Consider the following 23920-nt stretch of genomic DNA (forward strand, 5'->3'; position numbering starts at 1 on the left):
AATGTGTACATCATTCCTTACATCAAAGTCTCTGGAATTATTTTGGCTGTCTGAAGCTTTTTATTTAGTATATTCCTCAGGAAGTACTTGTAGGAACAATATCCCTAAGTTCTTGCATGTTCATAACACTTTGCCTGTGTTCTTTATCCTTGAAAGTCACATTTCTTGTCTTGAGAATTCTAAATTACTATTCCATTTTCTTCTGACATGAAGTGTCACAGTCTAATGATAATCTGCCTTCCTGTGTAAGCCACGTATTCTTTTTGCTTAGATGCCTAAATCATTTTTTCTTTTTCTTTGAAGTGTGGAAACTTTACTAGAATGTCTTGGTGTTGATTATTCAGTTCAGTATTCTCATATGCATAGTGTGCTCTTTTAATATGTACTTTCAAATCATTTTATTACAGAAAGTTTTTCTTGAATTATGGAATTTAATATTTGTTTAATTCTCTTGCTTTTGTTTTCTCATTCATTAATTTCTGTACACCATATGTTGGATCATCTTTGCATATATTCATTCGATAGTATAGTTTCTCACAAGTCCTAATCTCTTTTTAAATTTATTTTTATTAATTTTTTAAAGATTTTATTTATTTATTTTTAGAGAGGGAAGGGAGGGAGAAAGAGAGAGAGACATCAATGTGCGGTTGCTGGGGGTCATGGCCTGCAACCCAGTCATGTACCCTGACTGGGAATAGAACCTCCAACACTTTGGTTCGCAGCCCGCAATCAATCCACTGAGCTACACCAGCCAGGTGTTTTTATTAATTTTTTTTATTTTAATCTCCTGTTTTTCTTAATGCTTTATCTGTGTGTTCATTACATGAGTTCATTATAGTTTAGTCTTCATTTTAAAAATTTTTATATTTTTATTGTATTCTCTCACTTCACTTCTCAGTTTTTCTATTTCTCATTAATTATTATTTCATGTTTTATATCACTTTCTTAATTTCTGTTAGTTCATTTTGAAACAGTACATTATATTTTGTTTTTTCCTTTTTGTTCTTTTTTTAAAACAAAGCTTACTGGCCTGCTTTTGTTATCTGTAGGTACACTATTCTGCTCCTTATTCTCATTTTTCTTACAATAACTTTGTATGATTGACCTCAATACTTTTCTGTTGATCATTTTTGTATGAAGGTAGTGTTCTTGAGATTTTAGAAGGAGACTTTGTCCATGACAAATTTTCTAATTTCACAAAGTTAACTATTCCTTTGTGTTTCACATAGTGTAAAAAACAGTAGCTTTATTTTACTTTGCATAGCCATCACTTCTCCTCTATTTTGTGTTCATACTCAACCATTTCTGTGAGCATCCTGATTACCAGTGTTTTGGACTCTGCATCTGATGGGTTGGCTATTTCCTCCTCACTTAGCTGTTTTTCTGGAGTTTTGAGCTGTTTTTTGTTTGGTCTACATTTCTTTGTCTGAGTGCACCAACTATATTGTGAAGAACAGAGACTTCGGTATTCACAGGGGTGGAGCAACCTACTTTGCTCAGTTGTGGCACTGTATGTGGGGGAGGGGCTGGAGAGAGAACAGTGCTGCTTGCTTAGCTCTTGCCCCACTTTCAAGAGACTGGCAGTTTCTCCTTCTGCCACAACCTCCATAGGTTTTTACAGCCAGGGATTCTGAAACTTTATTTCCCTGTGCTGGAACTCTGGGTGGAGCAGTCTGTCTTGCTCCCCAGTTGTTCCTCCTGGCTTATCTGCATACAAACGTGGGACCATACAGTCCTCCAGCCACTGCCTCACCACCCAGTCCACCAACTAGCACCTTATCACACATCTTCTCACCCAGCTGCCCATCTCTGCCTCTCCTACCATGCTGGATGAATGTTTCTTCTTTAACTCCTTGGTTGTCAGACTTCTATACTGTTCAATTTTCCACTAGTTCTGGTTGTTTTTTGCCTTTAAATTGGTTGTTTCCTTCTTTTTGTTGTGTGAGGAGGCAAAGTGTATCTACCTACACATCCATCTTGGCCAGAGCTCAAAGATATACAGGAAACCAACAGTGAAGGGAAGGAAACCAGGGCTCAGATCAATGATTTGGAGTAGAAGGAAGACATAAACATTCAACCAAAATGGAATGAAGAACTAAAAATTCAAAAAAATGAGGAGAGGCTTAGGAACCTCCAGGACATCTTTTAACATTTCAATATCTGAATCTTAGAGGTGCCAGAAGGAGAAGAGGAAGACCAAGAAATTGAAAACTTACTTGAAAAAATAATGAAAGAAATCTTCCCTAATCTGGCAAAGGAAATAGACTCCTAGGAAGTCCAGGAAGCTCAGAGAGTCCTAAAGAAGTTGGACCGAAGGAGGAACATCATAATTACATTACCCAAGGTAAAAATGAAGGAGAGAATGCTAGAAGCAGCAAGAGAAAAGGAGACAGTAACCTACAAAGGAGTTCCCATCAGACTATCAGCTGAGTTCTCAAAAGAAACCTGGCAGGCAAGAAGGGGCTGGAAATAAGTATTCCAAGTCATGAAAGGCAAGGACCTACATTCAAGATGACTCTATCCAGCGAAGCTATCATTTAGAATGGAAAGGCAGATAAAGTGCTTCCCAGATAAGGTCAAGTTAAAGGAGTTCATCATCACCAAGCCCTTATTATATTAAATGTTAAAGGGACTTATGTAAGAAAAGGAAGATGATCAAAACTATGAATAGTAAAATGACAACAAATGATCAACAACTGAGCCTAAAAAGAACAAAACAAAAAAACAAACAACTAGAGCAGGAGCAGAATCACAGAAATGGAGATCACATGGAGGGTTATAAGCAGGGAGTGGGAGGGGGAGTATGGGAGAAAAGGTATAGGGAGTAAGGAGCATAAATGGTAGGTAGAAAATAGACAGAGGGAGGTTAAGAATAGTGTAGGAAATGTAGAAGCCAAAGAACTTATATGTATGACCCATGGACATGAACTAAGGGTGGGGGAGGGGATGCTGAAACAAGGCAGGTACAGGATGGAGTGGGGTAAAGGGGAGAAAAATGGAAACAACTGTAATAGCATAATCAATAAAATATACTTTTAAAAAACATAGCTGCTTGCTTTGTAAGATTTCCTGAATATGTTTCTCTTATCCACTTTTATCTGGACCTTCTTTCCTTCATCTCTATAGTGCCTGTTCAGCTCAATTTTAATTTTGCTCCCAGCAGTATCCCCTAAAAGGCGGCCCTAGCTGGTGAATTTTGAGAGTTCACAGGGACTAAGCTTCTCTAGACGTTCCAGACCTTACTGCGGGCCCCTTGTACTCGCCTGTTAATTTGTACAGGCAAAACAGTTTTAGCTATTGTTCTAAAATTAGTAGCTTGCTGAGCTTTCTGTTAATACCTGTTGGATACTTTAGGGGGTTCTTGTTCTCAGACTTGTTAGGTCCCCACCGCTTTCCTCTGCTTTCTCCTGCACAGATACTGACCCCATGTAGGTCTTGTGAGTATCAATAATTTGTTCTCACCTGCTCATGTTTCATAGTTCATGGGGTACCTTCTCCTTTAGGTTTTGTTGGAAATGTCTGTGGATTTGGTTTTGCTATTTAATTGTTCTGTCCGTTACTATGTAGAGACTAGGCAAGTTCTGAACTTTATTCTGCCACTACCATTTCCTTCTTCCAAAGCCATGTGCTCATTCTGGGGCTTCCAAAGGGGTCGGGCTCTGTGGGGAATCTCTTATAGTGGTGAAGGAGACATGCAAGGGAACACACCTGAAACCAGAGGACGCTTACCTCTGCTTGCAGCACACATTTACTGCTTAGCATTGCATTGGCCGAAAAGAGCCACAAGACCAAACAGGACAATAATATGCAAGAATATACACTCCACTTCTAGGAGGAACCACGGATCACGCAGAGAATGTGACAAGGAACTGGGAATGATGATGTGATACTCCACACCAACCCACTGCACATGCCCAAAGGGTTTTTCTAAATCTTGCTAAATTACTTTCCAGAAGGGATTAATTCTACTTCCATCCATAGATATGTGAGTGCCTATCACACTGTCATACTCATTGTTATTAGATATCTTCACCTTGTTTTGATTTGATAAGTAAAAAATGTGTGGTTTAATGCTCAGGTGTACCTTTATTTTTGTGAGATTTAATATTTTTCATTAGTTTATTAGTCATTTTTTCCTTAACCACTTACCTACTCATATCCTATATCCATTTCCCTATGGCAGATGTTTTTCTTGATTTATAAGACCTCATTTCATATTAAAGATTTTAATCTTTAGCTCTCATATTTCTTCCACATATTTGTTCTTATTTACCCTTTCCCAATTTGTCATTTATCTAATTCTGCACAACAAGTTGCCGTAAAACTTGGTGTTCTCAATCAAAAAACACTTACTATTGCTTACAACTCTACAGGTCAGCATGGTATATCTGATGCCTCGAGCCAGGCGTGGCTGGGCCTGGCTTGCCTCGCTTGCCCATCTGCAGGCGGCCGGTGGTGTGGCTGGGGGGCTCCCACAGGCAGCTGTTGGCCGGCTGTCAGGAGGGGCAACGGGACTAACAGGCTTGCTACACCACAACTTTTGATGGTATTAATATTATTTTGGTGCACATTTAAAATTTTTACACATTCAGAGCTATCATTTTTCCCATGTTATTTCTTTATTTTTGTTGTGCTTTTAAAGTTCTTCCCCAAGCCCAAGATCTGATAAATATTCACTTCAGTTTTCTTCTACATTTTTTTATCCTCACCTGAGGATATGTTTATTGATTTTAGAGCAAGAGGAAGGTGGGGAGGGAGGGAGAGAGAGAAATAGCGATCGGTTGCCTCCTGCATGTGCCCACACAAGGGATCAAACCTGTGACCTAGATATGAGGCCTGACTAAGAATCGAACCTACAAACTTTTGGTATACAGGATGACATTTCAATCAACTGAGCCATCTGGCCAGGGCTTCTTCTACATTTTTGTTCTTTCATTTATTGCCTCTTAGATTTTTAACTCATTGGAAATTGATGGATGTGATGTGACAATTTAAATGGTTGTTTGTCCACATGTAGTTAACCAATTACGCAAACACTGTATGTGGAATATTCGTTCTTTTTTCCCATGGATTGATGATACCATTTTTAAACACAGAGTCCATTATGATATAGTCCTTGAGTCTGTCTCTGGGCTTTTTCCTTTGTTCCATTGGTGTGTCTATTGATTCTTGCACTGCCCAAATATAATCAAGGGGTGGAGGGTGCTCAGGGTTGGGGAGATAGCATCATCACTACGTCTGCAATTTAAGTTTGTCCTGGATCACTCCTCTGAAGCCTAGAGCTCAAGATGAAAGTTTGGGAAGGAGACACGCTGGGAGAGGGTCAGTCCCGACCTCTCAGAGGGCAGAAGTATTTGAGCAGAGGAGGACACTTAAGAGGATGGATGTCCTATCTAGTGCTCATGGTGAGAGCAGAAGAAAGAGCTATATTGCAATCTTGATGAGACCGAAAACCGTTGGCTTTTCCTGCCATTATCTGAGGTACCCAAGATGCTCCTGCCAGACCAAAGTCCCAGAGAGCTGTGTGACTTTCACATGCACAGGATCTGACTACGGTGTGAAACAGCGAGATGCAATCTTTCACCTGTGACAGAATATATAATATTTATTGATTTTCCTGTGAGTAACAGGTTTCATGAGGATTGTCAGTTCTCTGGGGGGATAAACACAAGATGGATTCCCCTCAGCCCCAAATCTATCAAAATGCTCTGTGGATCCTCCCTTTGCCACCCGGGTAGCAGGCTCCGTTAGCTGTATGTATCCCAGTCAGATTCGGTACTTTTTTGTAATTTTAGTTATCAAAACAGTTTCTCTCCAGTGCTTAAGATTCAGCTTTGTTCAATTTAAAATCTCAGCCTTATGTGTGATTCAAGCTTTCCTCCTTGCCTCTGATGCAGGCTAGACTACTGGCTTTAGAAGATTCTGGGGGTGGGGAAGGTGAGTGGACACATGGTCTATTCTCTCTCAGCCCTTCCTTTCCCTCTGGCTTTGGGGGAAGAGGAGAAAAGGGGAAAGTTATACATCCATTTTGAGGTTGCTTGTGGCAGGCTTGTTGGTCCTTGTGGCAGACCAAGTGGTCCTCGGGGCCCATGGCTTGCCACATGGCCCAAGGGAGAAAGGTGGCTTCTGCTGCCAGCCAAGCCCCGGCCAATGGCCTTGCGTGGCCTTGAGTAGCATTCCTCCAATGCGTGCCTCTCTTTGCCCAGTGTGTGGCTTCTGTCTGGCCAGTCTACTGCCCCTGAACTCCAGGGCCTGCAAGCAGGAAAAGGATCCATCCATATTACACTGGGGGCCTAGGGGATAATCCCACTCAAAACCTGACACCATCTTGTTTCATTTCCATCCTGTAAAAACTTCCTTCTGACCCCAGGGCCAGCTTCCTGCAGATCTCAAAGCTGGTGATAGCCCTAGACTCGGGACACTAATTTAGTTCTTGATGCCCCCAAACTGTCTAACATAGAGACTATATTATATTTATTGTCACTAATGGAGTTAAAAGCACTTGCCTCATTGTCTGATCTTAAGATTCTACAAAGAGGCGGACTCACTCTCCCAAGGCCAGTCACCAAATGAGCACCAAGCTCAGACCAGAGTGTGCAGTGTCCGGGACGGGCCGGCTGCCCGTCAGGGTGGGGCGTTCAGGGTCTGGGAGAGGGGAGCTGAGAACCTGGGCTCTGGGGTCAGACAGATCTCAGCATAGGTCCTGGATGAACCACTGTCTAGAGGGGCAATCTCGGACAACTTACTCAACCCCTTTCATTTTGTTTCTTCAACTGTAAAATAAAAACAATGATAATATAAGGGTTATATCGCTTAAACGAAATGATGCAAGAAAAGCCCTTGCCCGGCACCTGAGTTCTCATTTGTGATAGTTATTATTCTTGTGGTTTTCTAAGCTAAGGTATAATTGACATGCAACATTGTATTGGTTGCAAGTGTGCAACGTAATGGTTCGATGTGTAGATGCTGTGCAGTGGTCACCAAATAAGTCTGGTTAATGCCTGTCACCACACATAGTGGCAAATTTATGTGTTACTTGTGGTAGTTTTTAAGATTTATTCTCTTATCAATTCTCTCTTTTTTTGATCTTACCACAATGTATTTCTTTTTCTTTTTTATTGACTTTATTGGAATGACATTAGTTAATAAAATTATGCGGGTTTCAGGGGTACAATTACACAGTATATCGTGTGTATATTGTATGTGTTGTAGTTTGCATTCACCACCCCAAACCAAGTCTCCTTTCATCACCATCGATCCCCCCGTACTTTCTTCCACCTCCTCTACCCGCCTTTCCTTCTGGTAGTTACCTACTGCTGTCTGTGTCTATGAGCAATTTTCAAGTATGCAAAACAGTGTTATTAACTGTAGTCAGATGGTAGGTGCTGTTGTTCTAAACAAGAGAATGTCCTCAGGCCACTACTAAATTCAAGTATGTCCAACCGTGTGTGTGTACCTGTGAGGGCATGTGTGTGTGTGTGTGTGTGTGTGTGTGTACACACATACATAATTTTTCTAGCTGCAGGGCCTATATACTGATGCAGACACTGGCCTGCAGTGTCCACATCATTATGGATGAAAGGAGACATTCACATGGACTATCGAGTCCGGTGGAAGAAAAGGGACAGCATGGCTTTTCTCCCAAAGGGAGCAAAAGCCTTGGCCCTTACCATGATTGGCCTTCTTTGGGTTCCTCAGCACATTACATGATGGTCTTCATTTCCTAGCACAGGTTCACTTTAGGAGGTTAACTTTTACAGAAAACAAAGGAGCCAATGCCGCTAATCACATCACAGAAGAGGGATATTTGCAAATGAAAAGGCAAAAGTGGTTGAACTGGTTATACTCATCCTTGGAAGGTTTAGCATGGATTTTAGGAAGTTACTTTGCAGTAAATGTCCTCACTTCAGGGTGAGGGAGTTTTTTAGCAAGAGCAAGACTCAAAGCGGTCTGGGCACATTGCAGGCCTGATTCTCCACGGGAGAACCTATCCGTGGGCACGTGGGCGTGGGTCCTGTGCATCTCCCAGTGGGAGCTGGGCCCATGCCACGCAGAACGGTTTCCTACAATATACTACAAAACTTTAAAAATATTATTTGTTTTTTTTCTTAGAATTCTTAGACCTATTGCTTTAGGACAAATTGCCAAGCTGTGGTCATGAGCCAGTTCACACAGTAAATGACAAAGGTTATGAGACAACTGATCTATTAAAAAATCATTTGTGGGATGCTCAATATTCACACTGCATCCAATCTCAACCTATCCTTTGGGATTCTTATTTTACACTTATTTCCAGATTAATAGTCCAATTGGAAACCTATTAACTAAGGCTGTACTCAAGGCAATGGCCCTTCCCACTACAAACTCGCTCTTTTAAAATCACCCTAAAACCCAAAGGAAAGTGGCATCCACTTTCCCATTCCTGGACAACCTCTGCCCCCTAGTGTTCATTCAAGCACATGCGTGCCAGCAAAGGAGAGAGTCTCCTTTGTTATTTTTCCTTCCTGGGACTTGAACAGAAAAGGCCTCTCATGCCCAACCCTGGTCTTTTCCAGGCCTATCAGCTTGCTCTGTGTAGACAATGGACCAAAAGGCTCAGATATTGTTTCTATCCAAGTATTTGGAATTAATCTAGCATGTCATCTTATTGTGTTCAAAAGTATTTCTCAGCAGATTGGTAAAAAAGTGAAGATGTCTGTCCTCTCTGCACCTCCCAGGGGGTGGCAGTAGCTGGCAGTCAGGCAGTTGGGCGTTGGGCAGGCCACTTGACCCGCTCTGGACCTTAGCCTCCTGCAGCGTCAGGGGAAGGGAGCAGGCTCTGCAAGTTCGCGTCTCCTGCATGCGGGGAGAAGCAGGTGGTGAGGATGCTACTGTAGAAAAAACTCTGCGTGTAGGGATAGGGAAGATGTCTTTTAATTTTGGCTCCAGCTGTGGGACACTGGACTAGAAATTCACCCTTCTCAGCCTTGAGCTTCTCAACTTATAAAATGGAAACAGTAACTTTGCCAATCACATCATTTCCCTGAGAAGTGTGAGGGAGGGGCAGGAAGGGGCGATACAGTGTTTCCCTATGCAGGTTCCACCGGAGACGACTGAATCAGAACCTGGAGGGAGCAGAATGAGGAACCCCCAAAAGATGTCTACGTTCCAACCCCAGGATCTGAACATGTTACCTTATATAGCAAAAGGGACTTTGCGATTACATTTAAGATCTTAGATGGGAAACCCTCCTGGATTATCCGGAGGGGCCCATGTAATCACAAGGGTCCTTGGAGGAGAACGAGGGGGCTGGGGCGGCGGAGGTCTGAGGACAAGCGGAGGCGGGGGTGCTGTAGTCGTGAACCAAGAACCAGTCGGCCCTGGCGCCTTCAGCAGGAGCGCAGCTGGGCCAGCAGCTCGCTTTTAGCCCCCTAACTCCCGCGTTTGGGCTTGGGACCTCCAGAGCTGTAGACGATAAACTTGTGTTGTTTTAAGCCACTGAGTTTGTGGTAATTTGTTACAGCAGCTTTAGGACACTAATACAGGGTGTGAGGGGGTGTAATTGATAATCATAAATCTGTATTTTTATGAACTCCTGGTGAGATTCTTGCACAAAGCTACATGGGAAAGGCCAGAGGTGTAGTGGAAAGAGACAAACAACCAGAAGGTCAGGATCCGGTCTGGCTCTGGCACCGCCATGAGCTGTGTGCCTTGGGCAAAATGACTGCACCTCACTAGCTTCCCCGTCAGTAAAAGCAGGTGGTTTTGAGAGGGGAGTTCTCTGAGGCCTCGTCTGACTGTAGCATTCTGCTGAGAGAAAATCTTAAAGCTGTTAGAAAAGAGTAAAGTCTGCAGAGTGTAGGGTTTACCACTCCAGTCTCCTGGAAGGAAAAGATATTGTTGATTATTTGGACATCTAATTTTTACACAGCACTTCCTTTGTGTCAGGTCTTGGTCTAAGCTCTTCCCTTACATGACAGCCTCCGTGGGGTTATCTTGGCACAGCAATTACTGATGTGCAATTAATAATTAAATGCTTTGGGGTGATGATTTCTAATCAGGAGTCTGATCAATAAGCCAGTAAAGGGGGTGGGGGTGGGCACTGTCTTCAGCTAATTAAGGGGGCTACTCCCTGTCTCTGCTCTGAAAAGAAAATGTCACCAAACATTACAAGCAGCCTGAAGGGTATGGATAGAAGGGGGAAGGGGCTGCAGTTGCCAGGCAACTAGCTCCTCATTGCTAATCATGTGCATAAAGCCCGAGTGTTCGTTTTCTGCACTGCTAGTAGGCATCCCTCCTTCTCCTACCCCCTGCTCCCTACAGCCGGCCTTTGGGCTCTGGTTCCAGATACTGGGCCCCTGAAACAGGCCCTGGGCCCCCTCAGTATTCCAGGGTCAGTGCTGCTGCTAGGAAGAAAAATGAGAGAGAAAAGACTCTGTGTCCATCTCAGATGAGGTGAGGCCTGACGCTGATATTCCAAACACCCCTCCCCATATGATGGCCTTTTGAATGAGCCATTACCCCAGAGGCTTGCTTAGATTTGAGGAAAGTCCCTCTCTGACCCTAGCATTCAAGGGAGGCTCTTGCTATTTGCCAAGTGGATGCTGAGCAAACACGTGTGTCCCTGGGCTGGCTTTCAATGTGCTCTGCAAACATTTCTCTCTGGATATAGCCAACTGTCCAATTAGGCAAGATGCAACCCTCTCCCCTGGGGATTTATTGTCTTAAAGAGCAAGGACCCAGTGTGACCAGACAGTTTACACAGCACATGTCGTACAGAGGAAACGCACCCGTGGGGGAAGCAGCGGTCCCACGGGAGCCCAGCCCTCTGTGGGAAGAGAAGCACAGAAGCTGCTTTGTCTGTGCCCGCTTCTGGAATGCACAGGCTCAGGGACAGCCAACAATAGGATGGGGGTTGCATCTGATTCCTTCCAAGACACACAGGCCCCCTAGCAGAAAGGAGGGCTGCCTTTGCACGGAGGGGCAAATAATACATTCAGGGTGTTGTACTGGAGTTCTCAAAGGGCTGCCTTGGTCCTGGAAGGTTACTGCAGAGAAAAGTCATTACAAACACTGGCTAAAATGACAGATGTCACCCCACAATGTGGAATGTACCCACCTATTTGGCCTCCGAAGGTCTAAAGCTGGGGCTGGCCTATTCTGGTCAAAGGCCTGGAGTTCAGACAGGGCATGGGTCTTCCTCCGGAATCTCTGAGGGGTTGGCACCACCCCAGCAGGCCCAGCAGGCTGCCTTGCACCTGGAGAATGGTTGTGAAATGTGGGGACTTGTTTCTACCACCTGCCACAGTCACTGTCCTGCTCTCTGCTTGAGCCACACTGGATTCCTTAATGCCCACTTGAGGCCATTGCATATATGTCCTCTGGATGCTCCCATCTTCTCTGACCACCACACTGTTTAAGATAATAGATGTCACCCCACTTACTCTCTCTACAGTTGCCAGTTTTTATTTTCTTCAAAGTACCTGACTTCCTGTTCTCTCTTTCTCCCTCTCCCTCCCTCTCTGACCTCCCTTTCCCCCTCCTGCTCTCTCCATCTGTCTTTCCATCCATATATTTTATTTGTTTGTTGCCTGTTTCATTCACTAGGGTGTTAGCTCCGTGAGGGCAGGGCACCAGTCTGTCTCACTGAGTGCTGTATCCCTGGCTCAGGGCCCGCCCGAGGCCAGCCCTCAGCGGTACCTGCTGCACCAGCTGCACCAGCGTGAGCAGTCATTCTGCTCCTTTCAGGGAGGCCTGGCACCCAGGGCTGCTCTCTGGAGGCAGGTGCTGTCTGGGTCTCTGGTGTGTTTCTACAGACATTTCATGTTTATTCTAACAATACACATGCATTGCTACATTCCTCCCACCTTCCTTTGTAAAATCATAATAGTAAAGTACTTTGTACAATATTTCTTCTACACCTTGGTTTTCTTTTACTTTATCTTGAAGGTCATTTCATGTCAGTTCAAATAAAACTTCTTCATTTTTTTTTTCTACAGCTGAATAATATTCTAACGTCTGGATGTACGGTAATTTATTTATTGGGTCCCCTTGATAACATGTAGGCTACCTCTCATCTTCCATCATTATAAAGAGAGCTGCAAATAGCCTCACACATGTCATGTCGTGTGTGTGTGACCACTCGTATAGGGCAAATCCTTAGAAGTCAAGTTGCTGCGTCAGAGGGTGCGTGCACTGGTGATGCGGGTGGATTTGCCAGGCTGCTCTGAGCAGGAGCTGCGTCTGCTTTCCTACCAAGAACTGGTGGGAGAGTTTGTTTCCCCATCTCTTTACCAAACCATTTTTTATCTTTGCCAATCTGGTTGTCTGGTAATCTGATTTTGCATTTTCTTCTGTGAACAAGGTTTACTGTTTTTCAATATGTCTAAGAGACATTTGTATTTCTGTTCTCATGAACTGCCTATTTTTCTCTTAGATTGTTGTTTTTTTGAAAAAAATCAATTTATAGGAACTCTGATATATTAGGAAAATTAATCTTTGGCTGTGACTTGAGTTATAAACATTTTTTCTTATTTGTCCCTTGTCTTTGGGTAAAAACAATGATATGTTTTCTGCCTTATAGATAATTTTTATCATATTCATCTATGTATGTGTGTGACTGCCATATTTTTAATTTGCTTTTTAAATACTTTATCACATGTCATTGTGTGTTTAGCAGTATTCTTGGAAATGGAATCTTTTATTAGTTCCACTTAAATTGCTTCCCTGATGGGGTTTTAGGATACGCTCTCAACTCTTGATGAATTGAGCGGCTACCCTATTCCTTGAGGAATCCTAAGAGATTTGGGAAGCACTCAAACTTGATAACTCTCATCTGTTTGATGTTGATTCTTATAAATCTCTGCTTCAGAGAGTGGCATTTTTTTGGACTCTTTTTCAGGATTCCGGAACGTACCACCTGTTTTAGTCTTTAATCATCTCTTCACTCATTCCAGGTGCAGAAGGCTGACACAGCTGGAAAGCATCTGTTCCCAGAGAAAAAGCAGCCCTCCCTCCTGTCACTCCTTGACAGAACCGCTGCCTGCACCGCTGTCAGCCTCACTGGGCCTGCCCTGCCCCCACCTGCCTTTTTGTGTCCTCCAGCACCTGTGCCCCCACCTCTCGCCCTCTGCCTGCTTGCAAGATTCCTCACTCCTCAGTCTCCACAGGCAGGCTGGCCATTCTTGTCTCTTTATTGTAGCTTGTGCACAGGAGCTGACCCAGGTTTAGTGGGGCCTGAATAATAATCACTCTTTTAAAGGAAATGAATGCAAAGTGACAAGTACAAAATTAAATACAAAATGAATAGAAGGAAAAAATAAATCATAACAAATTACAAAGTTTTAAAAGCTGGAAAGTACCACAAAACACAAAATATAGAAAAATAACATAGTTTGTGTTCATTAGTTGTCTGACACACTTCTATAAGATCACTATTTCTCTCCTTTGGCTGCATACACCTTGATTGTCTCCTCATATGACAATAAGTTTGAAGTAACATGGTTGATCATTTAGAAAAGTGTATTTTAGCTTTATAATCTGTGATTGGAATAGTCTTGCTAAGATAAATCTGATATATTAGGATGCACAAATCATGCAATTTCACACACCAACATACTGTTGTTTTTGTTTTTTAAACCATGGCTCATTTTTCTTCTTTCTTTTTTTTTAATTATTTATTTATTTTTAGAGAGAGGAAGAGAGAGAGAAAAGAGTGAGAGGAATATGGATGTGAGTGAGAAATACTGATCAGTCTCCTCTCATATGTGCCCTGGCTGGGGACTGAACCTGCAACCCAGGCATGTGCCCTAAACCTGTGACTTTTCTCTTTGTGGGAAAATGCCCAACCACCTGAGCCACAATGGTCAAGGCCATGCTATTGTTTTAATCCTACAGGATTAAATCCCATAGGAATCCTGACAAATACTATTTTGCACAATTTTCATATATATATATATATATACACACACACACACGTGTGTGTGTGTGTGTGTATAACTTTATATGGTATATTCCTGACAAGAAAGAATTTTACTTTTGAGCAGAAGCCAGGAATCCAGTCCCCCATTTTATAATTTTACACACATCTGATGACCAAAAAAATTTTTCAACAGACCAAACTTTGGTTCTGTACATTTTCCAACTCGTTTCTCCTCCACTCCCCACATACTTCTGGGCATGCAGTGTGGGACACAGTCGTGCAGTCGTGTGACTGCCAGGTGGTAGGTGCCTTCCCATCCCCATGCAGGGTGAGCGGAGGCAGCGGGAGCATTCCTGACACCCTTCCTCCACCCGCCATTCCACAGACTTAATGAAATGACTGGATGCCATAGATTTCCTTCAACACACTGCAAATGTATCCTCAACTTAATTTTCCCCTAGTTAGTTTTCAAAAAAATGCCCACGATAATGTCAAAGCTGGGGAAAGGGAGGATTTAATAACAGAGGGGGAATTGAAATGGACTGATGTGGTCTTAATCATTGCCTTCATTCAAAACAGCTTCCGTATACATCAAGATGATTTTGATTTCCAGGGATAGAAACCCAGCTGAAACAAACTAAATGCAGGATATACGGATTCCCAAACTGCTGGCCTCAGGAACAATTGGAACCAGGGATGGAAACGCTGCCTTCTCTCCACACCTGGGTTTCCATCTCTACAGTGCAGACTACAACTTCGACCTTACAGGAGTGTTCATCTCTGCTGGCTCTGGACTCATATTAAATTGCCTTGCCACTCGAGAGGAAATCCCTCAAAGAGCTCCAACTGGGCCAGCTGGAGTCATGTGGCCCCTTAGAGGGGTGCAGTGACTGATAACTCCCCCCAGATTTTTAGGGAGGAAGGGAGGAGAGCTGAGGTATATAGAACAATGGCTCCTTGAAGATGCCCATGCCTGAATCCCTGGCATTGTTGATATGTTATCTCAAAAGGCAAAAGGACTTTGTAAATGTGATTAAGGATTTAAAAATATTTTTAAAATTAATTTTAGAGAGAGAGAAAGAGAGAAATAGAGAGACATTGATTTGTTGTTCCACTTATGTATGCATTCATTGGTTAAATCCTGTATGTGCCCTGACTGGAAATGGAACCCACAACCTTGGTAGATTGAGATGATGCTGTAAACAACTGTGCCATGTGGCCAGGACCTAAATTAAGGATCTTGAAAGGAAGGGGCTATCCTAGACTATCTGGGTGGACCCAAGATAATCACAAGGACTTTCTATGAAGGGGGCAGGACAGTCAGAGACAGAGAAGGAGATGCAATGACAGAAGCGAGAGTCTGAGTCACGGGCTCGGAGCCGAGGAACACCAGCAGCTCTGCAACGTGGCAAAGCCAGAGACAGCCTCTCCCTACTGCCCGGGGAAGGATTGCAGCCCTGCCAACATTTGATTTTAGGGCTTCCAGTACTGTAGGAAAATGGATGTGTGTTGTTTGAGCTACTAAGTGTGTGGCGATTTATTACAGCAGCTGTGGAAAACTAATGCAGGTGCTGAGAAGAAAAATGCATGCCCACTGGACCTTTCCTCTCCTTCCTCATCCTGCCCATCTGTAATATTATGTCCTCCTCAGATTCGCATGTTGAAGTCCTAAGCCCCTGTAGCTCAGAATGTGACTGTACTTGGAGCTGCGTCTTACAAGAACTAAGTTAAAATGGGTGGGCCCTAATGTATCATGACTGGTGTCCTTGTAAGAAGAGGAGATTAGGACCCAGGCATCTACAAAGAGAGGAGGATGTGAAGATATAGGCGGAAGAAGTCCACTTACAAGCCAGGAAGAGAGGCTTCAGAAGAAACTAACCCTGGAGACACCTTGATCTCCGACTTCCAGCCTCCAGAACTGTGAGAAATTAAATTTCTGTTGTTTAAGTCACCCAGTCTGTGGTATTTCTTAGGGCAGCCTTAGCGAACTCTCAAGGCAGAGGTGCAATTCCACCTCCCTTCTCAAACTGTCTTTGATTAGCTCAGCTCACAGTGCAATCACAGCCTCAGAAAACCCTGGGGCTGAGAGTCCCCACAGTGTAACACAAGGATCGAGAACCCAAATGCTGGTAGGGGCCAGGAAGAGAATTTACGTGAATGGAGCGGCTGAGTGTGAGAAACACAGTGCTTGCAAATCACACACAAGTGCTACACATGGTCGCACTCAACAGGCTCGCTCCCAGTCTTCCTGTCTGTCTTTCGTTTTCTCCCTTTTAGGGACGACAGGTACAAGAAGCATTCTTCTAGAACTCTTGCAGGCAGTACCGTGGGTCAAAGCGGCAGCGCCAGGGAAGAGAGGGCCTGCGTGGTGTGCAGGCAGCGGCTGCTCAGCTCCAGCTGCTGTTACCCCTGGGAAGCACAAGTCCCACTGCTGCCACAGTTTTCCAGTTTCTCAAAAGAAGTTGGAAATCTAATTGACTTTTCAAAAAAGCACAGGAAATTTGTTTTTAAAATACTGGCAACTAATTAAAAAAAATTTAAAAGCTGGCTACACCACACCCATTAGGTTAGCTATTATAAAAAAAATAAGTATTGATGAGGATGTGGAGAAATTGGGACACTTGTATGCTGCTGTGAGTATGTAAAATGGTACAACCGCAGTGGAAAACAGCATGGAGCTTCCTCAGGAAATTAAAAATAGAATTACCAGATGATCCAGCAATTCCACTCCGGGGTATGTACTCAGAAGAATGGGGAGCAGGGTCCCAAAGAGATATTTGCACACCATGTTCATAGCCAAGAGGTGAAAGCAACCCAAGTGTCCATTGAGAGATAAATGGATAAGGCAAATGTGGTCCAGACATACAATGGAATATTATTCAGCCTTAAAAACAGAAGGAAATTCTGACAGATGCTATAACATGGATGAACCTTGAGGACAGTACGCTAAGTGAAATAAGCCAGTCGCAAAAAGACAGATATTTGCATAATTCAATTTATATGAGGTACTGAGAGTGGTCAAAACCATAGAGACAGAAAGTAGGATGGCGGCTGTGAGGGGCTGGGTGGAGGGAGAAATAGGGTTGTTTCATGGGGACAGGGTTTCAGTTTTGCAAGACGGAGGGGTTCTGTGATGACTGCAAACAATGTGAGTGTAATTAGCATCACTGAATGTACATTTAGAAGTGGTTAAGATAAATGTTATGTATATTTGACCAGAATAAAAAATAGAAAAAACAACTAAGCTGGCTAAAATTATTGCCAAACAAGACACACATAAAGGCTAGGCTCTGACCACAGGCCATGCGTTTGCAACCTCTGGTTTAACACTTAGTTGCTTTCTGGTTGTTTCAGGTGTTCATGTTTTATATACCCAGCTAGAAGATAAAATTCTGTGAAAGTAGGAAGAACTTGTGGCGCTGGGGGCTATAACAAGAGGGGTGATGACTTGTGTCACCTGTGTGTGCACTTGTGTCTGTGTGCCTGCGCGTGCACGTGCATGCACTTACAGCTGCAGTGATCCTCAGGTGGCCCTGGGCGAGCAGACTGCCTGCAGGTTCAAGCCGTTTCCTCCCCTTCCCCTTCACCACCAGTTCCAGGCTGCGAGAGGGAGGCGGTCTGAGGTCCAGCCCTCTGATCATCTTTGCCTCCTAGGGGACACCTGGAGGACACATAGAGAGCCCCAGCCGTACACTGATCCTGGTCCCAGGCACTCAGTAACCTGTGGCAACCCCTAGAGGCTGCTGCAGCCTCAGCGATGAGGACGGCTGAGCCCAGGGAACCTGCTGTGACACCCAAGCCTTGGTGATCACAGGGCGTGACCACAAATGGTCTGTGCGTGCCTGGGACTCTCGTGCTGACGAGGTCTGAAGGGGAACATGCCCAGCCCCCCAACACACTCCTCTGAGGAAAAAGATATTCGAAATTTGTGAACAGAAGACGATACTTCTCCAGTGGCCAGTAGGGTTTGGACATTTATTAAGTGTTGTTCTCTATTTGCTCAAGGGCAGTTTTTCAACACTGGGACTTCAGTATCTCAGAAATACTAACCAGCCACAGTTAGTGATGCCTCGTGGAGCCTGGAGAGTAGGTTGGAAGAGCAGTGTTGAAGGGGCAGTTGGGGAGGGTGGACCGTGAGGATGGGGACCATTGTCTGTGGAGGAGTTACTTATTAAGAGCTGAGTGACTGCTGCACTGCTGGTTGCAAGGATTTTGTGCTTGATGATGGAGGCTTAATTCATTCCCAATCTTGATAAAGGTGCCATGTGCCCCACCATCGACTGATTACCATCAGTACATACTCAAATGAAACCATACTTCTGAATATGAATGGGGAATGCTTCCCAAGGGAGCCAGAGTTCTTTGTTGTCCCCATTGCCTCTGGGTCCTCTGTTCTCTCCCTGCCCTGGATCTCGTCTTTATACTGCCTCTGCCAGGAGCACTGTAGGGACTCTGCTTGTTGCTTCCCCTAACAGCTAATTGCCACTAGAAACACCAGTAGCTTCAAGACAAGTCCCCGGCTCCTGCTTCCCACCAGATTACCATTCCTGGAGCCCAGGAAAGACTTCAGGGCTCAGCGCAGGAGGTGGCTGTGACTCCTGCAGCAGGTAGGGGCAGCTGTGCTTTGGGTTTCACATAGGCACCCAGGTAGGGCTGACAGAGGCCACCTAGAGGTGCATGGAGAGCACAAGGGCTGGACAAAACAAAGGCTAAACACCCCCTAGTTACATGAGTGTTGCCCCATTTGGGAAAGAAGGTTCCCACTTTTTCCAAGCTCCATGTGGTATGTATTTTGCTCCTACCCACTCTCAGATCGCCCAGTCTCTGGGTTGGCTGGGCCCCACTTTACCCCATCCATTCTCCAGGCAGCAACTGCTGCACACGCAGCCAAAGTGGACCACTTGCTGATCGCAGCCTTAACCTCCCTCACACGTACCTGCCTCCACAGAATGTTACCCGAAATGTGCATTTGATAAAAGCCTAGCAGATGTTTGATGTAACCATTTTTAAACACTCTCCACAAAATTGCTCAAACCACTGCTTTATCTTAAAAGTTGCAAGTAGACAGGGAATAAATGAGGGATGAGGTGAGAGTTCATATAGAAAGATGGGTATGATACCTGTTGAATGCATTACTCAGTTACACCAGCAATGAAAAAATAAATGTTTAGTAATTTGTTTTTTTTTCCAGCTACCTGAAAATATCCTTTGCACTAAACTAGTTGGTTCAAGATTTCCATGTTGATGCATCACGAGTTTGCTCATACTGTTTCCTCCACCTCCCCACTTCTTGTCTCAGTCAGGAGTGTCACTAACAGTCTCTAATAGGAGCTTAAGCAGGACAGATATTATGACCTCACATCACAAGAAGCCTGCAAGTATATGATTCCTGGCATTGAATCAGCTGCTCAGTAGAGCTGACAAGGGCCTGGTCTGTTTCCATTTTCTACCTAGCATGTTAGCTATTCATTTTTACTCTTGTTGCCTCATGGTTACAAAATGGCTATCACAGTTCCAGGCATCATATCCTCCTACAAGACAGCAAAAAAGGAAAAGGAGCAGTGCTTAGGAGGCTGTTACAACTGTCCTGGGAAGAAATGAACCAGAACCAGTATAGTGGCAGTTGAGATGGAAGGATGATAAATTTGAGATGTATTTTGAAGGTAGAATTGATGTGACTTGGTGGCAACAATGAGGAAGATAGCTCTGAGGTTTCCAGCTTGGGTGAGTAGGGAGGTGATGATGCTGACACAAATGGAAATAGTGAGTACAGAAAGGACATATTTGGTGTAAGGGAAAAATAATGATCTTGATTTTTTAGTTTGAGATTCCCTAGAGACATCCATGTACAGATATTTTATAGGAAATGTAAGTTGGATTCATAGCTCAGAAGAGAGGCAGGCACTAACTATGTAATTGTGGTAGCGTCACGCAGGTGATAGCTGAAACCACAGAGTGTGTGTATAAAGGAGGTGGAATGGAGATAATGAAGCCACAGATCACTGAAGAGTGATGATGAAGTTAAAGGAGACCGAGAAGCATGGTCTTAAGGAAACCCCCCAAGGGAGGACAGAGCTTAAAGGGGAGCAGGAAGTCTGCAATATGAATTAACCTAGAAATCCAGTAAGACCAGCGCTGAGAAATAAATGCATTGGCTTTGGCAAGTAGGTAATTGATGGCCTCATTGAAAGAAGCTTATGGGAGGGAGGCACTGATTCTATTATGCAGTGGTTTGGGGAGCCTTAGGGAATAAGGAAGTATAGACTATTCCTTTAGGAAACGTATTATGAGGCATGGTCACAGGAGCCATTCTGGCCCAAGACTTACAAAGCTGGTCTTGTTGGGGGCCTTGTAGAAGAGATTTCCCTCTCTTTAAAAGACCAGAAGTGAGTGAGAAGAGCCTACAACTCCTGTTATGTTCTTCTGTGTGAAGATGTGATGGCTGGATCCTGGGCAGTGATTTTGTGGTTAGAAGGGGAGACATCATTGATGCACTGAGGCTAGCAGAGCAGGAGAAGATGAGCTCGGTCCTTTGTTTTCACTGAGATGATGAACTAATCCTGTAGCCACCACCTCCAAACTTCTTTCTGGTGAGAAAAATAAATTGTTGTTGCTTCAGCCACTTTTATTCTTCTTGCAACTAGTATGCTGAGCACTCAGACCGTGAGATGTGATAAAAAGAAACTCCAGTGTTGTTTCCCACCATCCCCGGAAACTCTTCAGTGGGCTGATATCTCCCTACCCCTGGGTGAAAACTCTGGCAGGCCCCTAGGTAACAGAGTCTGAAGTCACTTTCGATAGCAAACACCGTCACAATTCTGGAATCACAATGGCCTAGGATTAGCACAAATCCTGAACCTGATTGTGCATCGGGTCTCCACCGCCAGGCCCAAAGCCTGAGGTAGAAAGGAGCACATGCTGGCTTCTCTCTTTTCCACCTCATGCCTCTTCTCCTTATGACCAGCTCAGAGCCCACTGGGGTGTGTTTGATCCCTTAGGGTCACAGTGTGGGATGAACGCTACAGTCATGGGAGGGAATCCTTGACTGGGCACTGCTATAAGCTGGCTGTGCTCTCTGGGGCCAGCAGATGTGAAAGCTGACTTTCTTGCAGGTGCTTCCCATCTCTAGGGACTCTTCCCTGCAGTTCCCTTGACCTGAGGGGATGCATGTGTCCTGGGTCTCCTTCCTCAGCCCCACAGGGGTGTTGCACCCACCTTTATTTTCCTTCTGCTGTGAGTCCCTGTAGGAGACCATTCTGCATGGCATGGGCCCAGCTCCCACTGGGAGATGCACAGGACCCACGCCCACGGATAGGTTCTCCTGTGGAGAATCAGGCCTGCAATGTGCCCAGGCCGCTTTGAGTCTTGCTCTTGCTAAAAAACTCCCTCACCCTGAAGTGAGGACATTTACTGCAAAGTAACTTCCTAAAATCCATGCTAAACCTTCCAAGGATGAGTATAACCAGTTCAACCACTTTTGCCTTTTCATTTGCAAATATCCCTCTTCTGTGATGTGATTAGCGGCATTGGCTCCTTTGTTTTCTGTAAAAGGTAACCTCCTAAAGTGAACCTGTGCATAGGAAATGAGGACCATCATGTAATGTGCTGAGAAACCCAAGGAAGGCCAATCATGGTAAGGGCCAAGGCTTTTGCTCTCCTTGAGAGAAAAGCCATGCTGTCCCTTTTCCTCCACCAGACAGTAGTCCATGTGAATGTCTCATTTCATCCATGATGACTCAGACACTGTGGGCCAGTGTCTGCATCAAGTCTCTTCCACCCCCACCTACCAGCTCAACGTAATTCATACCATGCAGGTGTCCCCTGTGCGGCCCACATCAGCCCGAAGGGAAACACAGGGCATCCTGGTGCCGGACCCCAACACAGCCCTCCTCTCCTGGGCAACCATGGGCCTTTCAGATTTCCCATTTGTCAGTAACAGCTCTCTTCAGAACCTGCACTAAGTGCAGGGTGACAGAACCCCCACCCTGGCAACCTCAGAAGAAAGCTGAAGAGAAAACCAAAGTGAGAAGCCTCTCTCTCTCTCCCCTCTCTCAGTCCTTTTGTATTCTTTTTTTTTTTAAGATTTTATTTATTTATTTTTAGAGAGGGAAGGGAAGGAGAAAGAGAGAGAGAGAAACATCAATGTGCTGTTGCTGGGGGTCATGGCCTGCAACCCAGCATGTACCCTGACTGGGAAACGAACCTGCAACACTTTGGTTCACAGCCTGTGCTCAATCCACTGAACTACGCCAGCCAGGGCTTCTTTTGTATTCTTGAATGGGGGGTGGATGTGGTTCGTGAGCTTATGGAGAGTTTCTCAATCATTCCCTTTGGGAGTTCTACACTGTAATGACCTGGCTTTGAAATTTTATCTTTTATATTCCGGCATCTCCATCTCTTGTATTTTTGGGGACACAAACATTTTGTCCATAACATGCATATGTATGTACACATCTCGTATTACACATTATACACATATGCACAAGTCCACCCACAGTGCTACATGTATGCCCCACTTCTGGCCGCTGAGAGCGCCTGGGGGTGGCGATGCTCCAACAGCAAGGAGGAAAGCCAGCATCCAGATCTTGGCTTTTAAATACTATTTTCCATTGAAAGAAACCCAGGCTCCTTGAAAAAATGGCTTTTTCCCAGTCTGGAGTGGAGAAAATACAAGATGAGTCTAGAAGATTTGTGCCAAAAAGCAAGGGTACTCAAAAAATGATGGAAACATGGCAAAAGGACAAAAAGCCCGAGTGAGTTCCCGCTGTCCAGGTAGGGGTAGTGCGCCATTGAAATACATACCAATAATCATGGATTATAACCCTTTTTTAAAAAAGATTTTATTTATTTATTTTTAGAGAGGGAAGGGAGGGAGAAAGAGAGAGAGAGAATCATCAATGTGCGGTTGCTGGGGGCCGTGGCCTGCAACCCAGGCATGTGCCCTGATTGGGAATCGAACCTGCGACACTTTGGTTCGCAGCCCGTGCTCAATCCACTGAACTATGACAGCCAGAGCAGATTATAACCCTTTGAATAAAGTGGGAAGCTGCGATTCCATACTGATATAAATAAGTTCAAAGTGTAATAAGGAATAGGAGGCACAAAGTGCTTCCCCACAAAATATTTATTAACTAATCAAGGAGAAAAAATGTCTTTGCAGTGAAGGAGCCGGACAGACTCTGCTGTAATCAAGTGATCACAGTGAGAGGGTCAGTGATGGGACCCCTGGCCCACTGGCCATCAGACAGGACACAATGAGAGCAGGTTGCTCCTGTGGTCTGTGGGCCTGTGAAAAGTGTTCGACCTGAATCCAGCCATGAGGAAACACCAGACTGAGTGACATAATACAAAAAACTGGTCTGTAATCTTCAAAAGCTCCGAGATCATGAAAGTCAAGGAAAGACGGAAGAAGTGCCCCAGACAGAAGGAAACAGAAGAAGTGACTAATGCAACTTGTCATCGGAAAGGGATCCTTTGGCTACCAAGGACATTATTGGGACAACTGGTGAAACTTGACTGGGATTTGAGGGTTAGAGGTCAGTACCAGGTGTATTTAATGTTCTGATTTTGATGGTTACGTTGTGGTTTTGTAGGAGAATGTCCTTATTTTTAGGAGCTGCACACTAAGTATTTGCAGGTGGTGGGACATCAGGTTGGCAGCTCACTCTCAGATGGTTCAGGAGAAATAGAATTCCTTGTACTGAAGTCCAACTTTTCTCTAAGTTGGTAGTCATTTCAAAATTAAAAACAGTAAAACCCAATAAATTCAATTCACATATGTGAATGGAATCTGTCGTCTGTGGCCCATATGCTGCATATCTACTTTATTTGTGCACTGCAGTGTGTAATATACTGCACATGCATGTATGTAGCTCGGGGCCTGGAGGCAGCCCTAGACCTGTGCCCAGTGGGGAGCTGCAGGGCTCTGGGGTGCAAAGAGGTTCCAGAGAGACAGGCTGCTCTGTCTGTAAGGGGAAGGGGCACCCTCCCTGTAACATCCAGCCCCCTATGTCTTCCAAA

This window comes from Phyllostomus hastatus, unplaced genomic scaffold (genome assembly GCF_019186645.2).
Source record: "Phyllostomus hastatus isolate PE091 unplaced genomic scaffold, TTU_PhHast_1.1 phas_contig_152, whole genome shotgun sequence".
Classification (NCBI taxonomy): Eukaryota; Metazoa; Chordata; class Mammalia; order Chiroptera; family Phyllostomidae; genus Phyllostomus; species Phyllostomus hastatus.